Source organism: Mus pahari, chromosome 17, assembly GCF_900095145.1.
Source record: "Mus pahari chromosome 17, PAHARI_EIJ_v1.1, whole genome shotgun sequence".
Classification (NCBI taxonomy): Eukaryota; Metazoa; Chordata; class Mammalia; order Rodentia; family Muridae; genus Mus; species Mus pahari.
Window position 1 is genome coordinate 13,091,550 of NC_034606.1, and position 8,084 is coordinate 13,099,633.

Sequence of the window (8,084 nt, forward strand, 5' to 3'; positions counted from 1 at the left end):
CTATCTTGCCAAAAGCAATCTACAGATTCAATGCAATCCCATCAAAATTCCAACTCAATTCTTCACTGAGTTAGAAAGGGCAATTTGCAAATTAATCTGGAATAACAAAAAACCTAGCATAGCAAAAACTATTCTCAACAATAAAAGAAACTCTGGGGGAATCACCATGCCTGACCTCAAGCTGTATTACAGAGCAATTGTGATTAAAAACTGCATGGAACTGCTACAGAGAAAGACAGAGAGATCAGTGGAATAGAACTGAAAACCCAGAAATGAACCCACACACCTATGGTCACTTGATCTTTGACAAGGGAGCTAAAACCATCCAATGGTAACATGACAGTATTTTCAACAAATGGTGCTGGCACAACTGGCGAGAAGAATGGGAATTTCTCCATTCTTATCTCCTTGTACAAAGCTCAAGTCTAAGTGGATCAAAGACCACATAAAACCAGAGACACTGAAATTTATAGAGAAGAAAGGGGGGGAAACTTTGTATATATGGGTAGAGGGGAAAAATTCCTGAACAGAACAGCAATGGCTTGTCCTGTAAGTTCAAGAATCCACAAATGGGACCTCATAAAATTGTAAAGCTTCTATAAGGCAAAAGATACTATCAATAAGATAAAAAGGCCAACAATAGATTAGGAACGTATTTTTACCAATCCTAAATCTGATAGGGGACTAATATCCAATATATACAAATAGTTCAAGAAGCTGGACACCAGAAATTCTATTAACCTAATTAAAAAATGAGGTATAGAACCAAACAAAGAATTCTCAACTGAGGAATACAGAAGGGCCGAGAAGCAGTTGAAAAAATGTTCAACATCCTTAATCAGTAGGGAAATGCAAATCAAAACAACCCTGAGATTCTACCTCACACCAATCAGAATGGCTAAGATCAAAGTTCATGTGACAGTAGATGCTGGCAAGGATGTGGAGAAATAGGAACACTCCTCCATTGCTGGTGGGATTGCAAGCTTGTACAACCACTCTGGAAATCAATCTGTCAGTTCCTCAGGAAATTGGAAATAGTACTACCAGAAGATCCAGCATTACCTCTTCTGGTCTTATACCCAGAATATCTTCCAACTGGTAATAAGGACACATGCTCTACTATGTTCATAGCAGCCTTATTTATAATAGCCTGAAGCTGGAAAGAACCCAGATGTCCAACAGAGGAATGTATACAGAAAATGTGGTAGATTTACACAATGGAGTCCTACTCAGCTATTAAAAGCAATGACTTTATGAAATTCTTGACCAAATGGATGTATCTGGTGGATATCATCCTGAGTGAAGTAACCCAATCACAAAAGAAATCACTTGATATGCACTTGATAAGTGGATATTAGTCCAGAAACTGAGAATACCCAAGACACCATTTGGAAAACACAAGAAAATCAAGAAGAAAGAAGACCAACATGTGGATACTTCCTTCTTAGAATAGGGAACAAAATACCCATTGAAGGAGTTACAGAGTCCAAGTTTGGAGCTAAGACAAAAGGATGGACCATCTAGAAACTACCCTACCGGGGGATGCATCCCATAATCAGCTGCCAAACACAGACACTATTGCACATGCCAGGAAGAATTTGCTGAAATGACCCTGAGATAGCTGTCATGTTTGAGGCTATGCCAGTGCTTGGCAAATACAGAAATGGATGCTCACAGTCATATAATGGATGGAACACAGGTCCTCCAACGGAGGAGCTAAAGAAAGTACCCAAAGATCTGAAGGGGTCTGCAACCCTATAGGTGGAACAACAATATGAACTAACCAGTACCCCCAGAGCTCATGTCTCTAGCTGCATATGTTACAGACAATGGCCTAGTTGGTCATCATTGGGAAGAGAGGACCATTGGTCTTGCAAACTTTATATGCCGCAGTATAGGGGAATGCTAGGGCCAAGAAGTGGGAGTGGGTGGGTAGGGGAGCAGGGCGGGGGGAGGGTATGGGGGACCTTTAGGATAGCATTTGAAATGTGAATGAAGAAAGTATCTTAAAAAATTGAAAAAAAAGATTATACAGAATAGCTTTTCTGTTTGGTTTACAGAAGGTAAACCTTACAACTTCTATAAACAATAAATGGGCAATAAGAAATATAACAAAAAAAGAAACAAACAAAATTGGCTTACAAACATAAACTAAAGATAAAGTAAAATAAACTTTAAATAAATGAAATATAATAAAATGAGATTCAAATGTTATAAAACTATTACAAAATACTATTTATCTATATTAAATTGCATTAAAATTCATAGGAAATATTTATACCATGTTATTTGAGTTATCAGCACTTAAATTTAGATAAAGAGATTATAATGAAAAGATATAAACAGAGTGAATAACTCATATTTTATATAACTGAATTATTGTGTTTCTTAGTTAATTTCCTACTGCTGTGATCAACCAGCACAATTAAGCCAATTTATAGGGAAAAAAATAAAACAAAAATGAAAATACTTAATCTGGGCTTACTGTTTCAGAGAGTTAAAGTCTACAATTACAAAGCAAAATAATAGATTAGAGCTTATATCTTGAATAACAACAGTAGAGCAGAGAGAGAGAGAGAGAGAGAGAGAGAGAGACAGAGACAGAGACAGAGACAGAGAGACAGAGACAGAGAGACAGAGAGACAGAGAGACAGAGACAGAGACAGAGACAGAAAGACAGAGACAGAGAGGAAGAAGGCGGGAGGGAGGGAGGGAGGGAGGGAGGGAGGGAGGGAGAGAGAGAGAGAGAGAGAGAGAGAGAGAGAGAGAGAGAGAGATATGAATTGGCATAAAATTTTTGAAACCTTAATATCTGGCCCCAGTGACACACTTCATCCAACAAGGCCACACCTCCTAATTATTTCCAAACAATTCCCCTAGCTAGGAAGCAAGTATTCAAATACATGAACCTTTGTGATATTATCATTCAAACCACCACATTTTTTCAAAGTGAAATGGAATTTATAGGACATACCAAGGCCTTTCTGATCACGTCACTAGTTAGTGGACCTTCTCTCTCATGAACTCTTGTTCAATTCACTGTGTATGCTATATATGGTTCCTTAATGGACAAGTACTTGACTGATAGTCCCTATTTTGTCTTGTTTGTACTCAATTTTATTTCATTCAACTCATTGAATAAGTCTTTAAAAAGACTCATTTCTCCTGAAAATTCCTTTGATATTCCTGTAAAGGTATATTTTTCTTTTTCTTTTAAGATTTATTTATTTATGTGAGTATACTGTCACTCTATTCAGACACACCAGAAGAAAGCATCAAATCACACTACATATGGTTGTGAGCCATCATGTGGTTGCTGGGAATTGAACTCAGGACCTCTGAAAGAGCAGTCAGTGCTCTGAACCACTAAGCAATCTCTTAAGGCTGCAAAAGTATATCTTCTCAATTTAATTGACATCTTAGTCATAAGAATATGGCAAAATTTCCTGTTGTAAAATTTTCTGTCAGTTTAAGGCCTCTGAAGGTGAATTGAGTAATAACATTTTCCTTCTTAAATGTTTATTTTCAAAAGCTACGTTGTTTTAGTTTGTTATTTCTGTGAGGTTGCAAGGAAATGGGTTTTATAGCAGGCCATGAGAGGTAGTTTGACAAGTAAGCATTGGCACAATGTGTTCTCTCCTAAAGACAGAAAACTCATAAATACAGAGATCTTGTTTTCCTATTCTTTTGTGGAAAAAAAATAGGAAGAAACAAAAGGAATTTGGTTGATTGATTGCCAGTTAACAGTATTAGTTGAAATTTTAATATTTATTTAAAACATGTATAGTATAATAAAACTCCCAGAGAATCAGTAAGTAATTATGCCAAATAAATTAATTAACAACTCACTCAGTTAATCTGCTAATTTTTGAGTTATGAAAACATTGGTATCTTCCCTCGTCTGTATTATGAAGTCATTGAAGGCAGGCATCTTGCTTTCTTTATGTTTATTAACCTCAGTGCTGGACTCAATGAATGCTACTGTGAACAAAGAAGTGACAGTTAGAAAATCTCATGCTAAATCTTCATTAGTTTAATTAATTTATTATAGAATAAGTATTTTAGGTCTTTTTTCAAAGCCTTTATTTAAAGACAAAATAAGCTCAAATCAAATGACTATATTGGCAGCACATTTGGAACCTCAAAAATGCCAAAGGCTCTTTCATCATTTAGTATAGAGTTCTGTGAAAAGAGGAAAAAGGCCTGTTCTGATATATCTTTGATCAGAAGCCAAGGTTTTTCTGAATGGATTGTTCGTGGACCAGTATAAGACAAATATTCATGCTTCAGTAAACATTCTCTCATTGTACAAATTCTCTTCCAGCCGTTACTGTCCGTGTATTATGCACAGTTGTTGGGATGGGAGTTGACTGTGACACTAAAACACAGAAACCAGCTGACTAGCAATGAAGTGGCAAGTCAACTGCAGAAATAAAAAATAATACTAAAAATAACAACCATGAAACAATAAATGTAAATTTCAAAACATGATTTTACTGCAACATCTAATGTAATGCAGCTATATTCCTCCTGTATGATAGTTAAGTCAATACCATATTCTACTTTGAAAACATAAAAACGTTTCCACTTTAAGAGGCAGTCTCCTTTTCTGAAGGAAAAGGCTGGATCATAGAATCTAATTTTTATGCTTAATATCTTGGCAATGATAACATCCCAGAATGTATCCTATAATAAACGATAGTACTGCTAAATATAACTGAATTATGCAATATTATATTGTTCACTTATCATACAAATTATAATTTTTAATATAATCTAATATTCTGATATGTTGTAAAATTTTAAATCTTAACATATGTTCATGTGTACTTCAGTTGAAGCTTCTGAAAAATTTGTGATATAACACTACAATAGTTGACTTAAAGTAGTTAATTTTATATTTCCTAGTTATTTCCTTGTTCAAATAATGTCAAAAATGATTCCCAAACTAAAATTTATATTATATGTGTATCAAAACATTTACCATTTCATTAAGTTCTGACAGTTTCACATAAATTTGAACTTTTCATTTATTAGTAAAATATTGGATAGAGCTATCCTTAAAAGAACATTAATGCCAATAAAAATACATTTTAGTAAAAAACAAACAATTCCACCTGTAACACTATCTTTAATTCTTCCCTTAATTTCAATAATCTCAAATTAACAATGAGTTGCAAATAACTGGAAGAGTTTTTGGAAAAATTCCTTACATTTTTTAAGTAAACAAATACATCCTGATTCATGTATATAAATTGGATGATCAATGAAAGCACATAACTATTCACAATCTATGATTATCACAATGTACATATTTGTACATTTAAGAATTCAGAAGAAACTTTTCTGAGCAAGCAGCAGTCTGAGAGACAGGAAACATAATAGGAGTAGGGGAGCAGTGAGGGAATAGAGGGTGCATACTTGCATTTAAGTAACAGGTGAAGTTTAGCAAAATTTCATTTTCTTAACAGTTGCAAAATATAAGAAATTTGCCTGAATAAAAAAAATTTGAAGTCAGAAATTGTAGGGTGCAGTTCTGATATAAGATCATGTTCCCCAATTGATTTTTTTAAAAAAAATTAATCATTCCATTCATCTCAAATGATATCCTCCTTCCAGGTTACCCCTCCACAGCACCCCCCATCCTATATCCCCCCTCTCCTCCTTCCCCTTTGCCTCTATATGGATGCTACCCCACCCTCTCCTGCCCTACCACTCTAGCATTCCACTACACTGGGAGATCAAACCACCACAGGACCTAGGGCCTCCCTGCCATTGATGTCAGACAAGGCCATCCTCTGCTACATATGTATATGGAGCCATGGATCCCTCCCTGTACATTCTTTGGTTGGTGGTCTAGTCCCTGGGAGCACTGGGTGGTCCTGCCAGCTGATGTTGTTTTTCCTGTGGGGTTGCAATTCCACTCAGATCTTCCAGTCCTTCCATTGGCTCCCCCACAAGGCTCCCCAAACTCAATCTTAAGGCTAGCTCCAAGCATACACTTCTCCATTGCTGAGGACCAGGTTCAATGAGCCCTCCTCAATCCGTAGGAATCAGAGTCTCGGACAGATGGGCATGGAGTCAGATGGGAAATGACACACAGACCCTACAGGAGAGAGAGTGTAGAATCTGAGTGTATTTTTCTAAATAGAGCATCAAACTTTTATTCAGGAGAACAAACAAGAAAAGCCAGGTGAGACACATCCACAGAGTTACAGAGACACAAAACAAAGGATTGTATATATCAAAAGATGGCGAGGACTAGGCCTGTGTTGTTTACCACCAGGTGTAAAGCTAGTCTATAGTTAATACTCCAATTTGATTAACCAATGTGTATTCCCTGTCCTCAGTAATCACTCTACAGGCTAGCCCTGAGCTATTCTGGCTCTGTTCTTTGTAATGCCTAATTAGTTTCACTGGTTTTTACTAGAAGTAAATTTGAATGTTAATGAATAGGTAACCTTCTCTCTGAATCCTACTGAATTCCAAGCTCTGCAGCTTCAAGGATTCTCTAGGATGTTGGAACACTGGGAGGCTTATCTATGATAAAATTGAATCTTTAAAGGCACTTATAATACTGAAAGAGAGCATACACCATACTAACGTGGGGATAGTGTTTGAATATATGGGTTATGAAGATGCCAAGATTCCATGAGGCTGAGTTTTCTTGAAAGTCTTTGCCTCCTGAGTGCTTCCTGTCAAGCAGACTTCACTGGAGTGGGCATGGCACTGCATTGTTCAGTTGGTGGCAGAACTTTCAAATCAGAGCCACACTAGGTTCCTATCAGCAAGCACTTCTTGGCCACTCAAATGGTTCTTGATCTGTAAGTAAGAAATTCACGACAGATAATTGAGCAGAAGGTACAGGTGGGACTTCCAGGTCCCTGGAGGAGATGGGAACACAAGGAAAGAGAGCTAGTGTTCACTATGTTTTGGAGAAAGGAGAACAACGCAACCATGTAGGGTTTCAGGCTGTGGTCACTCCTATAGGCTGGCAATCTGAAATGTTTAGTAGGAACTAGATTCCACTGACCAACTGAAGTTTAGGGCACATGGGAGGGATGGATGTAAAATATTATTAAGTGATCTTTGTAACACCAGAGGAGGCAGCAGAGTGCTCTGGAAGTCTATCCACACCGCAGGTCCTCAGGATCACAGGTGAGTGGAACACAATCAACTCCAGAGAATTCAGGAGAGGCTTCTGTCAGCAGGAACAGGGTCAAAGGAACACTGCCCACCCAGAGGTGGGGTTCTGGTCTGGTTGGGGTCATCCCTGCCATCTCTCTTCTGAACCCCAGTGAAGGCACCCCTGATATCTCTCTTTGTAACCCCAGTGGAGGCAGCAGAGCGCTCTGGAGGACCCTCTACACCGCAGGTCCTCAGGATCACGGGAGGAGAGTCTGCCTACAGAGAGGGCTCTGACCCCAGGACTCAGAAGGAGGATCAGAGCTCCAGACTTCTGGACACCCACCCTGAGAGAGGAGAGCTTGCCTGCAGAGAGTGCTCTGACCACGTGGATGCAGGGAAGAGTTGGACTCCCAAGAGTGCTGACAGAGGCTAACAGAATCACAGGAGGATCAAACTCCAGCCAGAGACAGCTTGAACATTAACACCAGAGATTTCCAGATGGCGAAAGGCAAATGTAAGAATCTTACTAACAGAAACCAAGAACACTGGACACCATCAGAACCCAGCACAACCACCACAGTGAGTCTTGGATACCCCAACACACCCAAAAGGCAAGATGTGGATTTAAAATCATATCTCATGATGGTGGTAGAAGATTTGAAGAGGGACATTAATAACTCACTCAAAGAAATACAGGAGAACAATGCTAAACAACAGCAGTCCTTAAAGAGGAAGTACAAAAATCCCTCAAGGAATTACAGGAGACTACTGCTAAACAGGTAGAAGTCCTTAAAGAACTACAGGCAAACACTANTAAACAGGTAGAAGAAACACAAAAATCCCTTAAAGAATTACAGGAAAATACTGATAAACAGCTAGAAGAAACACAAAAATCCCTTAAAGAATTACAGGATAGCACTGCTAAACAGCTGGAAGAAACACAAAAATCCCTTAAA